This window comes from Peromyscus californicus, unplaced genomic scaffold (genome assembly GCF_007827085.1).
Source record: "Peromyscus californicus insignis strain IS unplaced genomic scaffold, ASM782708v3 Scaffold_6__1_contigs__length_162567912, whole genome shotgun sequence".
NCBI classification, from domain to species: domain Eukaryota; kingdom Metazoa; phylum Chordata; class Mammalia; order Rodentia; family Cricetidae; genus Peromyscus; species Peromyscus californicus.
The window spans coordinates 92,496,202-92,510,109 of NW_026294584.1; the positions used below are offsets into that span (position 1 = coordinate 92,496,202).

At 39.3% G+C, this 13,908-nt stretch overlaps 1 protein-coding gene across 2 annotated transcripts in view; it reads right to left on the minus strand.

Annotated features, from left to right (window-relative positions):
* Positions 1–13,908, minus strand: part of Ctnna2 (catenin alpha 2) — a 1,158,645-nt gene that overhangs the window by 412,015 nt on the left and 732,722 nt on the right. The window lies entirely within an intron of this gene.

Here is a 13,908-nt window from a genome sequence, read left to right on the forward strand (position 1 = left end):
CTCCACAAGAAGGGCAAATTAAACACACCATGGGATAACATTTGTGCTGCTTTCTTTACCATGTTTGCTTGGCCACTGACCTTTAGGGTCATAAGGAATGAAAAACACAGGAAGTCTAGAGATCAGTGTACAATTTGTGTGCAATAGGACAAACAGCCCCAAATCTGTTAGTCTAAACTGGTTCATTATTCCTATTTTGAAAATAGGATTAAAATGACTGCGTTTTGCATGTTTTGAACATACACAAGCATTCAATAAGTATTACAAGTATTATCACCAAAATTTTTGACACCATCCTCACATTTGGTTCCAAATCTCACTGACCGCAAAATTGCTTTATTTATTTATATATAGTAAATGTCATTTATAATGTTATTTGTAACAAAATGCTGTTTAGTGTATGGACCTCCCTAGATGAAGCTATATGTTTTATGTGATACCATTAAGCTGGTTTAAAGTTTGATGGATGCCTGAAGAACTGTTATGGGGTAGTTTGGTAGTTTCAGACAACCAATAGGTGCCTGCTGTTTTTACCACTTTCCTTATAAACTTCATTCCTTTCACATCATCTCCTTTCTTTTATATTCAATCAAATTTTCATAATGATAAAATATTTACTCAAGTTCTCAAGCCATCTTTGAAGTCTTTTCGAAGGCTTTTGTCTCCTTGTGGTCCTGTCCCTCAGCATCAGAAGGGGTTAAAACAGTTATGGCCCTTAGCACTCATGTTTACTGGTCTAGATTGCTCCAGGACATCTTCCCATGTTGTCTATACTATAGTATACTATTAATTTACTTACGTATCTTGTACAAATATATATATATATATATATATATATATACATATATATGCATGTGTATAAACACATACACTGTTGTGTATGTGTTCATGTGTATGTGTGCGTATGCACATGTGATGAACAGAGGTCAATATCAGTCAGCTGTTGTCTTCCTCTATTGTTCTTCATCTTAGCTTTTGAGACAGGGTATTTATTCAATCTTAGTCAGATAGACTGACTGGCCAACAAACCCTAGTGACGCTTCTGTTCCAGAAATGCAACATCATACCGGCTGTTCAGGAGGCTCTAACTCATGTGTTCATGTTTGCCTGCCAAGCACTTTACTGGCTGGGCCACCCCTACCCTGTATGTATATTTCATTTAAAAATGATATATATGGGTGTTTTGCTTGCATGTATGTCTGTATGCTATAAGTGCACTTTATGCCCAGAGGCCAGAAGAAAGCATTGGATACCCTGGGACTGGAGTTACAGATGGTTGTGAGCCACCATGTATACGTTGAGAATTAAACCAGGGTCCTCTGAAAGAGCAGCCAGTCCTCTTAATTGTTTAGTCACCTCTCCAGTCATTCATATTGATGTACTTTGTATCATATTATATACTACTCATGATCAAGGGACAAATCCTCTTCATCAGTTCAGTTCAGTTGGTCTCTAGGTACCATAGGTGCTGCAAACAGAGAAAACATGGCCCTAATCTCAAGAGGTTTACAGAACAATATGAAAGGTATAAGGTCCACATATGCAATGGAAACCAGAAGTGGAGAAGAATTCCTTATCTCCTTCAGTCACTGTTATGTATTCACAGTTATCCTAGGAGACAGCAAAGGGAGAGGGTTTTTCTCAGCTCAAGAACTAGACAGGAGGTTGAAGAGGGTTTGAGAAAGAAGGTGTGCAGAGGTGGTGGTTAAGATTTGACATGTAAAGTAGAAAGATAGTGTTTCTCAAATGAACAATTCACAAAGTACAATGGCATAAAGGCAGACAAAGGAATGGGAAACCTCAGCCAAGTGTACCAGTAAGGTGCACAACAGGTGTGTGATGACTTGATTTTTCATAAGTAGATACTTAATCAGCAAGACAACTGAGAAGCTAATTTTGCTCCATTTCATAAGGAATATATCCCATCTCTCTAACTCACGCTGGTAGAGAGAGAAAACTACTTACCACTCTCATCCTCTCTCCCTGCATTCATTCTCAGCATGAAAACAGAAGCCCTAAGGTATCCCACACGAAAAGAACGAGAAAGAACTACTGCAAAGTGTTGCTGCAGCACCCAAAACAACAAGTGATTTGAAGAACACCTTTGGAAATCACAACATAGAGATTTTGGAAGCAGCAGGTAGGGCCCCACCATGAGATGCTGATGAGATCTCCTAAAGATGCTGATATCAGGCACCATGTTCCATTTGCAGAAAAATTCCGTAGTGTTCAAACTTGGCTTGCAACATCATTTTGGCCTCACTTTAGGAGACTAGGCAGACAAAATAGTGGGTATGGAAGTCAAGTGGCCCGAAGAGCACAGCCCTATTTTGTGAGTTCTGAACTAGAGTTGGACCACCAGAACCACTGTATCACTGAGAGGAGTGAGAATGGTAAAAATGTCACTTTTTATTTATATTGTTCTCAGTCCCTGGCAATTTATAATCTTTTAGTTTCTCAATTTTCCCATTCAAAACATTTCATGTAGATAGAATCATACAATATGCAGTCTTTTTGTTTGGCTTCTTTCACTTAACATGTTTTCAAGGTTTAGCTGCACTGTAGCATGTACTTTGAAATATGGCATGCATATTCATATCATGTATATACCACACTTTGATTACCTACTCATATTCGTGATAGACCCTGACTGTTGTGAATAATGAACAAGGCTCTGCATGTTTGTGAATACATTTTATATGTTCAAATTATTTCACTTGTTTTTATATCTAGATGTAGAATGGCTAGGTTATAGGGTAATTTCATGTTAGACATTTTGAAAATTTGTTAATCTATTTTCCAAATAATTGAGCTAATTTATATTCCCATCAACAAGGTATGAGGGCTTTATTGTACATTTTCTCCATCTTGCCATTACCTTTTAAAATTATAGCTAATTTTTTTTATATTACTTACATTCTAAATTGTGTGTGTGTGTGTGCACGAACATACAGATGTGCATGCAGGTGCCCATACAGCCCAGAAGAGGGCATCAGATGCATCAGATTCCCTGGAGCTGGAATTGCATGTGGTCATGAGCCACCTAATGTGGGTGCTGGGAACCAAATGAGGCCTCTCTAAGAGGACCTCTTAACTGCAGAGCCATCTCTCCAGCCCTGATTCCCCAAATTTTATGTTATGATTTTAAGAGGGTAGAAAATGACCTAAATTTCATGAGTTCCCACTAGTTTGGTTTGGTTGTCTCTGTAGGTTTCCCCATCATGATCTTGATGCTCCTTGCTGATAGAATCCCTCTTCTCTCTCTTCAACTGACTAGGCCCTCTGCAGAAGCAAGAGAGTTGTGGAGCTTGATCTGCTTAAGGCGCCCCCTGGCATTAGAATCAGGATCCATCCCTGGTGTATGAACTGACTTTCTGGAGCCCATTACCTATGGTGGGACAGCTCACACAGCCTGGAGGCAAGGGGAGGGGTTTGAATCCGCCTCTATTGAATATACCAGGCTCTGCTGACTCCCCATGGGAGGCCTTACCCTCTTATAGGAGGGAATGGGGAATGGGTTGGGGGTCAGGAAGGCTGGAGGGGCGAGAGGAGGGAAGAGTGGGATCTGTGATTGGTATGTAAAATGAATAAAAAAATTCTTAATAAAAAAAGAGGGTAGAAAATGACCCTAATTACATTTGTTCAGGACTTTTGGGCAGCAATTAAATTAGATTCTATGTCATTAAGGTAGAGACCACATACTTGAATTCTGGTGGATTTATAAGGAGACCTCACAAAGAAATACACACATCCTCCTTCCATGCTGGGGAACAGGGAAAGGGCAGTGTTGGACCCCTAGCCAGGATATTTGGATGTCTAGCTTCCTTTCTCTCTGTTCTCCTCTTGAATTCTTCATCTCACTTTATGATCGGCACAGACAGAAGGCAGAAAGCTACCCTTCCTTTATGGCATGACACAAGAATACTCTTCACAGCTTCCCTCAGATGCACCCAATACACAAGTCATCATGGATGTTTGTCCCACTGCAGCAATACCATGAAGGGAGGTCTTTCCCTCATCTATTATGCTAGCCACTCCCTATTGCTGTGACAGAGCACCTGACAGAAACTATAAAGGGGGTGACATACTTATCTTTGTCCACAGTAATGATACTGGCCCACTGTGGACCAAAACAGAGTCAAAAAGCTACCAGTGTAGAAGTTACAGATATGTGATGCTATATTCAGCTTTCACATCAGTGCCGGTGACACAAACTCAAGGCCTAATTGCTTACATTGCAAACTTTTTGGGTAGGTATCACATGCCTTGTCTATCTCACAATTTATCCTATGATTCTCTATATACACAAACACACAAATATATACAGCTTGTAAAACAACTTATTAAACTATTTACTAATCTCTATTGGTGGTTAAAGTCTATGTTCTCTCTTATTCTTAGCCTCTACCCACTTGACAATAACTTGTAAATCTTAATTTTTTTATTTACTTATTTTGGCACGTGTGTGTATGTGTGTGTGTGTGTGTGTGTGTGTGTGTGTGTGTGTGTGTGTGTGTGTATGTGTGTGGGGGGGGTATGCACTTGGGTCCCATGTGAGAATCACAGGTGAATTAGCCTCTGCCTGCTGAACTACCTCACTGGCCCACCTTGTGTATTTTAGAACAAACTTATCACATTCACTGATATGGAGGGTCTTGAAGGTTTGATTACTTTTGATTCAGAAGATGCCCTTTTTTATAAGCATGACCTCATTTGAATTATGTAAGTTATCTGCATAACCCAAACTGTATGAGCTTAGTTGTTGAATTTCTGATGAGCTCCTAAGACTGTCCTGGGACTTGGCAATGCACTGCCTTAAATGCACAAATCCTGAGTAGGTATGCAGGGATGTGTCTGAATGGACAATTAATCTCTGGTCTCTGTGGGAATCCCAAATCCCTTCAGATCAATGGAGCCAAGAGGTGGCATTTCAGCAAATAGCCAATAGTATTTTATGCCTCTCTTGAGAAGGTGGAATGAAATGATGTTTCCCTTAAGTATCACAGAAGGAAACATTTCAAGGCATAAAAGCAGCTTAACAAAAGAAACAAGCAGAACTCAATGTTCACACAATGCCTTTCAGAGATGTGGGAGAGCCTTTTGCCAGTCAAAATATGTTCTCTGCTTCAAGAAGTGAAAAATAAGGAAGGAGAGGAAAAGGTCAGTGGAATCCAAGCCTAGGACCCACACATGGACAGGTTAAATGGAACCAGGCTGAAAAAATATGCACTAAGTGTTACCTTCAAACCAAGGGCAGGTGCATGAGTGTGTGCTGCATAACCTGTGGCTTCAGAACTCAAGTTGAAGTTTGCATCCACAGCAACTGGATGACCTCTTCAGTATAGTAGACAATCAAGAAGAGGGCCAGAGAGAGCAGTTGGAAAAGTCTTAATTTTTACTATTGGGAATGCATCTGCATGCCACGGTATGTGCATGGATGTCAGAGGCCATCCTATGGGAGTCAGTATTCCTCTTCCACCACATGGGGATTGAACTCAAGTAGTCAGCCTTGGCAGCAAATGCATTTGTGCCTGGAGCCATTTCTCTAGGCCCCAGCAGGTCCATTTAAAAATATGTAAAAGTGGGAGAGAAAAAGTTGAGAAACTAGAGAGCAGTCTTCTGTTTTCTTTTTGAATTTAAGATTTTAAAATTACAATCTCTGTTTCTGTCACATCTGTCACTTTCTCTCCCTCCTTCCGTTGCTCCCTCCCTTTTTTATGTGTATGTGTGCATGTGCGTATACGTGTGTGTGTGTGTATGAGAGAGAGAGAGAGAGAGAGAGAGAGAGAGAGAGAGAGAGAGAGAGAGAGAGAGAGAGAGAGAGAGGTTACCAATGTAGAAGTCACTGGACAACTTTCAGTAGCTAATTCTCCTTCAACCACTTATGTCCTGGGGATCAAATTTAGGCAGTCTGGCTTGGGGGGCAAGCTTTGTACCTGCTGAGCTTTCTCTCTTGCCCTCACTCTCCTATTTACATTGAGTAAATCTCTCTGGGAGGGAACTTCTGAAATACTGATCCTTCTATCACAGTTGGTTTAAAAAAAAATAAAGCCCAGGACTATGACAACATCCAAGCTTGTAAAGATCAACTTCATCCATGTAACTTTTCTGCTCAATCAGTATTCCATTTCCCCCATTGGTGGATGCATCAAAGCAAGAAGTGTGGAGCAAAAGTGCCAAAGGAAACGACAGGTGAGTTTAAAAGGAGAGAAAAAAGAAACAGCATTGTAAAACTGTATATATCACAGTTGGAAGATACCTTTAAACATCCAAAGTCATACTCTCATTAAACAGATGAAAAAGTCAAAATGGTTTGTCTGTCACTACTGTGAGAAGCAGAGCTCTGGCATCAATTAGTAGTCCCTGGATCAGGCTGGTACTTGCCATGGAGGTGGTGCTCAACACGTGTCAGCTAAAGGAAAGACAGAAGAATCAGAGTTCTCAGCACAAGCCTATGTACTTGCTCTCCATAGCATTGTTAGGCTGTGGAATGCTGCAATGCTGACCTTCCTCTGGTCACCTTGGCCAGGTGGGCACAAGGCTACCCAGAACATTTCCCTCAGGGAGGTTTTGTGAAGCTGGTCATTCTATATGCCTCCCAGATTTCTGTGCCTTTGATATGCTAATAGGTTAGTCTTGGTAGACTCCAGACAGTCTGGATGGGAACTGTTCATTAGAAAGATCAGTAATCTCCCGGGAATGGTGGCCAATGCCCTTAATCCCAGCAATTGGCAGGCAGAAACAGGTGGATTTTTGTGAGTTCGAGTCTAGCTTGGTATACATATTGAGTTTAAGGTCAGCCAGGACTACACAGAGACACCTTGACTCAAAGCAAACAAACAAACAAACAAATAAATTAACTAACAAACAAACAAAGATTAATCAAAGGATCAGGAGATTGGAACCAGGGAAGATAACTAGAGACTGATTTAAACTGGATGGCCAGTTATTTAATCACTCTTATATGAGGACATTTCAGTACCAACTCAAGACATCAAGACTCTGCAGAGCTTTCTCTTCAGTGAAGCCCACAGAGGAGCTGGACCATACATGGGCCAGGAATATATCCAGACCCCATTAGTATCCTACACAGAAGTCCCACATCTCCACTTTGCACTGGTCTTTTCCTTTGATCTTACCCACCTAATTCTTCTTGAGGTCTATCCTTTAGTGTGTGTGTGTGTGTGTGTGTGTGTGTGTGTGTGTGTGTGTGTGTGTGTGTGTGTGTGTGTTTTGGCAGGTCTTACCATGAAGTACATCTTAGCCTTGATCTTGAGATTTTTTTTGCTTCAACTTTCCAGGCCTTGAGATGATAGATGTGCACCACTATACCTTGCATAAAATCAACTTACTTATATTTTTATTGTATGCTTTTATGTTTTGCCTGACTGTATGTCTGAGCACCATATGCATGCTTGGTGCCTGTGGAAGCCAGAAGATGGCATCAAATTTCCTGGAATTGGGGTTACAGACAGTTTTGAGCTGCCATGTGGGTGCTCAGAATTGAACCAGTATCCTCTGACAGAGCAGACAGTGTTTTTAACTGCTGAGCCACCTCTCCAGTCCCAAATCAAAATCTTAAATATTCCAATTTTCAGCGAATTATTGTTGGAGTTGGAGTTGTTAAGTTCTACCAAATGTCTGAAGTGAGGTCATTGTGATCACTACTAAATTTTCATTCAGTTTTTGTGGAAAAAAAATTAACACAGCTTTAGTTTGTTAAAGAGAAAGGAAAACTCCTCCGTTGAGTTGGAGACTCATTTGACAGGCTGCAGTTTACATCACAGACATAAGCACTTCAACCTTCGCCTTCCAGACAATGAACTCTGCTGAAAAGATGTGCTCATAGGACCCTAGACTGTGACTGCTCCTCCTCATGGGACTTGTGCTGACTTCCTGATTAAGATTTACTGCTTACCAACAGCTCCCGCAGTGATCAATTACGTACCATTTTCACATATGACCAGAGCTATGGCACCAATCTAAGTTCATTCTGAACAGTGCATGTGACAAATGCTGTAACTCACAGGCCACTTGAAAATTACTCAGCTGTTTTGTCTCACCTCCTTCACTGTACCTCTTGTTTCTTTTAAAGATGGAATTCCTCTTTTTTTTCTTGATGGAACTTGTTTGCAACAGAGGCTGTCTCTCTTCAAAATAAAAATTGAATTTGCCTTTATTTTAGTGTCATTTATGAATTCTTGGGTTAATAAGTGGATCATGTGCCTGAATGACATTGAGATCTTCCTCTTTCTTTCTTTTACATATTTTATTTATTATTATAGTTATTGTGTGTGATATGTATGTATGTGTGATATGTGTGTGTCACTGTGTGTGTTTGGTGGTCAGAATTTGACTTTGGAAGTTAGTGATGTCATCTACCATGAGATCCAACTCAGGTGCATCAGCTGCAACAGAACATTAGACCCACGGCAGCATCTCACCAGCTCACTCTGCAGCATTCCTTACAAAAATTTTGTCTTAACTTGTTGTGTTTACATTCACTTTAATATCAATATAGGGTTTCAGTCCTGCAGTTGAGGCAGAAATAAAGTATTTCAGAATTTATAGACAGCTATGCCAATGTGCAGGTAGCTTGAGATTATTTCTTCCTATATCAGAAAATAAAAGCTTGAGATTATTTCTTCCTAGATCAGAAAATAAAATATCAAGTTGTATGAAAAATGCATTCACTGAGAATAACCCCCTTCTCTCAGCCTCTCTTCTTCCTTTCCTCCCCCTCTCCCTTCCTTTCTTTCTTTTTAAAGAAAAGATTATCAACATGAATAGCCTACAATTTTCTCATGTATTATCAAGTTAGTATTTAGTATCCTAAAGAATATTGCTGAAGAGAAAAGAAAAACAAATCAGTTAAGATTTACAACAGAGAAAAATATGGCAACCAACTTAGACTATCAATTATTAATTTAAAAAGTGAGAGGGAGGGTATGAATTTAAATAAATTCTGATATTGCCACAACATGACAAAATGGAGATTTATGCATTTTCTTTAACTGATCAAATCTGCTTGAGAACAAAACTATATTTTTGTCCCCGCCCCCTTAGAAGCTTATACATCTGCCTTTCCTGTACTTCCGACTCTCTCCCTCCCAGCTCCTCTCTATTTCTCTCTGCTCTCTTCCTCCCCTATCTCTGTCCTTCTTTCCCCATCTTTCTCTTCCTCTCCTCCCTTCCTAAATCTTCTTAAACAGAGTAATAGACACACATTCTCTGCAATCTCCCAAAGTAGTGATATTGGGTAAGCTGTCAGGTTCCATACTAATTTATCAGCTATTAATTAACAATATCAACAACTCATTTTTCATTACAGATAACATATTTCACTGACAACCAGAAGGATTTTTTCAAATAGGATTTATCTCGAAGGCTCTTTCCTGTTATCTGCTACAATAATAAAAAAAATCATCATTCAATCATCATTTTAATGACTGATTATTCTCCCCTCAGTAAAATTAAATCATAAAAGCTTTTAATTAAATTGAATGGTAACTGGATGACTTTAATCATGCAAAGAATTAAAATGAAAGATGCAGTTTTCTAAAATCTTGACAGCATGTAATGACCAGGCTTGACCATCATGATAAATCCTGACCATAAGCAGATTGATGACTTCTTCGCCTTTGGGTCATCAACCTGCTTATGGTCAGAAAGAAACAAAATGTGTTTTTTTTTTCAATAGTAGCTCTTTTATTCTTTCATTTTGGAAGAAGGTTCAGCCAAATCATCAACACATTCACAAGTCACAGGCCTTGATTTGGGTGAAGTGCATAGGAACAATCAAGATAAACAATGCTAGGAGATGCAGGGATGGCTCAGCAGAATGGAGTGCCTACTAATTTCCAGGAGGACTTGAGTTCAGATCCTAGCACCCATGCCAGGAAGCTCACAATGGTCTGTAACTCCAGTCCAGCTGATCTGATGCCCTCTTTTGGCCTCCATGGGCTCCCCTACACATAATGCGTACATGCACACAGACAGACAGACACACACACACACACACACACACACACACACACACACACACACACACACACACACACACAAACACCTTTTAAAAAAGATGAAACCATATTACTTAAGTACAACAAAGAGGTTCTGCCCACCTGGAATATTTCTTTCTTTCTTTTTAAATATAATACTATTTCTTTGAGAATTACATACAACATATCTTGATTATATCTATCCACACTCCTTCTCCCAACTCTTCCCAAATCCATCCTTCCTCCTTCCTTCATTTCCTTCCTTCCTTCCCTCCCTTCCTTCCTTCTTCTCTTCTTTCCTTCCTTCCTCCTCCTCCTCTTTCTTCTTTTTCCCTTAATCACTATCTTGATTTGACCCTTCATTCTTATTTACTTTTAGAATTACAATTATTTAGTTTGTGTGTGTGTGTGTGTGTGTGTGTGTGTGTGTGTGTGTGTGTGTGTGTGCATGTGCCATGAGTGTATGTGAAGTCATCAGAGGACAATTGTGGGCATTGGTTCTCTCCTTCTATTATGTGGATCTGGGATCAAATTCAGGTTGTTACCCTTCATGGCAAACTCCTTTACCTGCTGAGCCAGCTCAATAGCCCTGACTCTACTTTTCAAACAAATAACTTAGCACAAAGTTGTCTTGTAGCATTGCTTAGTGTATTTAATATATACAAATTCAGACTATCATGTTAAACCTGAGATTCAGATAATTACAAGTTATTTACTATAAGCATGGCTCCATATTGCGTGGAATATACTCATATTCAAAACAATTACTTGCTAATCTGAAATCCAATATCTCTGTCTTGATAGCTCTATTTGTATGTGAACATACATGGAGCTGTTCACAGCCAGCTACATAAGGCTGAAGAGAGAGTGCAGAAAGGGAGAGAAGATGGCAAGCATGATTTCTCATTTCTGCCTTTTACCTGTGCCTAACTTTCAACCTATGCGTTCTGCATAGTGCAAAAGCGATTAGTTTCTAGGACTGAGATTTACAAACACTACTGATGGCCCTTGGAAAAAACACACAAACAAGAATTGAAATATAATATTTGTTCTTTGGCAATCACATTTTGAAAATGTGGTCATCTCTGCAATTAAGTTCTAAATCATTTGATGCCATCAGTTTGGTAGCAGATGGGATAGTGCTTTTGTTCATCTTTCATTCACAGACTGAGTTTCCAGAAATCCTGAGCATGGTGTTTCCAGATTATTGTCTGAGTGACTGTTACATGTGTCTAATAATTTAGTAGAGTCAATGGATTTCTTTAAAATGAATTCAGCGAACTGTTATTTATATAGATATGAATAATACATTGATAAGGGGAAGAGGAGCAGTTGGGAAATACTTTTCAAAATGATGTATTACAGTAATGATAAGTAATTATACATCAACATAGTGCTTGCTGATAAGATTTAACTTGTGCTATTTTGAAATATTTTGGTTGTGATTCATATGTGAGTGGATTCCTATCTAAAGGAATGGTCTTCCACTAGAGGCAAGAGAACATTCACTGAGGTCCTGTGATAGGTCAGTCTGATTAAAAACATTTGCCAGGAAAGGTCCTCCAAAGCTTTGAGCTTTTTTTTTTTAAAGCAATTTATACAAGAAAATTTTCACATACACACACACAGTGTTTGCTGATAAAGCCTGAGTTATTGACACTACAAGGCAGCCATTGGAGGTAGTTCGTTCTCATGTTCCTATTGTATGAGAAAGGAAAGTGAGACTTCAAAGATAAAGTTTCATCTGAGAGATGTTGTCCACCTCGCTGGCTGTAGCACATTGTTGAAGCTAAGCAGGGATGGTCTAGTTTCATTTCTGTCTCTGTGATAAAATACCCCAACAACAACTTTTGGGGAAAAATTTTTAGTTTTCATTGCTGTTGTTTGTTGTTTTATTTTTAAGCTCATGATTCCAGGTTACAGTGTGTCATTGTGAGGAAGGCAAGGAAGGATCTTGAAACAGCTAGTCACATCACATCCACAGTCAAGAGCAGATAGAAATGTGTGCATGCTTAGTATTCACATAGCTTTCTCTATTTCTATGCAATCCAGGACCCCACACCAGTCTGGATTTTCTCATAACAATTAAGAAAATCAAGATAATCCCCCAACTCAGACATGCCTACAGACATGCCTTAGTCCCTTATTGAGACTCTCCCCCAGGTGATTCTAGGTTGTGTCAAGTTGACATTTGCAAGGAACCATCATGAGGGCATTTTGTAATCTCAATCTCAGTACTGACAGGCACAACACCACTACCACATATTTTACAAATACATGTCTCTATCCAGGGCATAGAGATGCTCTCTATTTTGGCATTAGATATAAATTCATTTTCTCAGGATTCTCATCATATAAAAATCCATCACTCCATAGACAGAAAAGGGTCTTTATCAACAAAGGGTCATTTTGATTTACAGAACAGATTTGGATTGGGAAATTACATGGGAATATAATATTTTATTTTCTAGGAGAAGAGTTGGACTTATATTTTCAAAGATAACCTTCCTTAGGAATAACTACCAAAGTTCTCCTTTGCCCTGCATGTACATAGTAGCTCTCAATCTTAAACTGTCAGTCTTATAAACAGACATCTGAATGTGCTAGAGATCCTAGAATGCACTTAGTTAATCCTGGGGAATGTAAGTATGACTGCCATGTGAATATCTCCCCCAAACTTTATGTGTGTGTGTTCAATTTATTGTAAATTACATATTCTTAACTGAATTCTATGTATGGTGTTTGTTTACCTGGTAGATGACTGAGTTGTCTATTATAGCCATTATCTGAACTGAAATGTGTGATACTCCAAAAATTATAGTACTAACTGTGCTTTGCCAATTCTTGTCAGTCTCAAAAACAGTGATTTGAAGAGATTGTCACATAAATCAAAGCAAACTTTCAGGGGCTCTGTTAAGACATCAACTAAAGCCTGACTGAATTCTGCCCCACCTTTTTCTTCATTACATTAACGCTGCACTCTGGGTTTGATCCAGTGTCTTACATGCTGTAGTCTATAATAAGGCCCCTGGTGAGTAAAAAAGACTATTGAGTTCTCCATTTGACCTGCAAGAAGGAAAGCTTTTGGTACCGGGAGAATCCACCATCTTTTCTATTTTCTGAGCCAGTTTTAAAGGTACAAATTATAGATAAGCAACTGAAAACTAGAAAGAAAACAACAACAAACAAAAAATGAGAAGGCCTAGCATAGTTTGAATGAGGCAAGGAAATCTAGGAAGGTTAGAAACAGAGGAGTTCATAGGACCTGAACAGGAAGAGTAAAGGAATGGAAAGAAGGATGGGGAACCCAGGAGGAAGGGTGAGTGTCTGGTTCATGGCTTTCCTGGGAGAGATCATGATCCTATGAATGTTAGACAGGGTCTCTCAGTGGCCTGGAACTGGCCAAGTATGCTAGACTGGCTGGCTAGTGAGTCAAAGATCTGTCTGCTTCTGCTTTCCGTTCCCAGAGCTGGGATAATAAGCATGAACCTCCATGCCCACCTTTTGTAAAAATGTGAGTAGTGAGGATCGAAGTCATATCCTCCTGCATTCCCAGAAAGCACTTTACCCACTGAGCCACCAGCCAAGAATTTATACTTGCAAGTAGAAGGCCATTTACAAGCACACAGGGATACAGTTCTTATACATAAGCCCATTTCCTTCTGACATTGGAAAGGGTGGAAATATAATGAAGTCAAATGAACTTGGGATGGAAGGAAAGAAATCCTAGTCTCATTTGTCTGGATGATAAGGAATAGTATTGAAACATTCTTGAGAAATATCTAAATTACAAGAGCATGAATAAAATTAAATAAGGGGATCATTTTGTTTTAAAAGTTTGTGTTCCAAGACAACAATAAGGTGATACAACTTGTTAAAGTCTTAGTATACATTGCACCCATGAGGT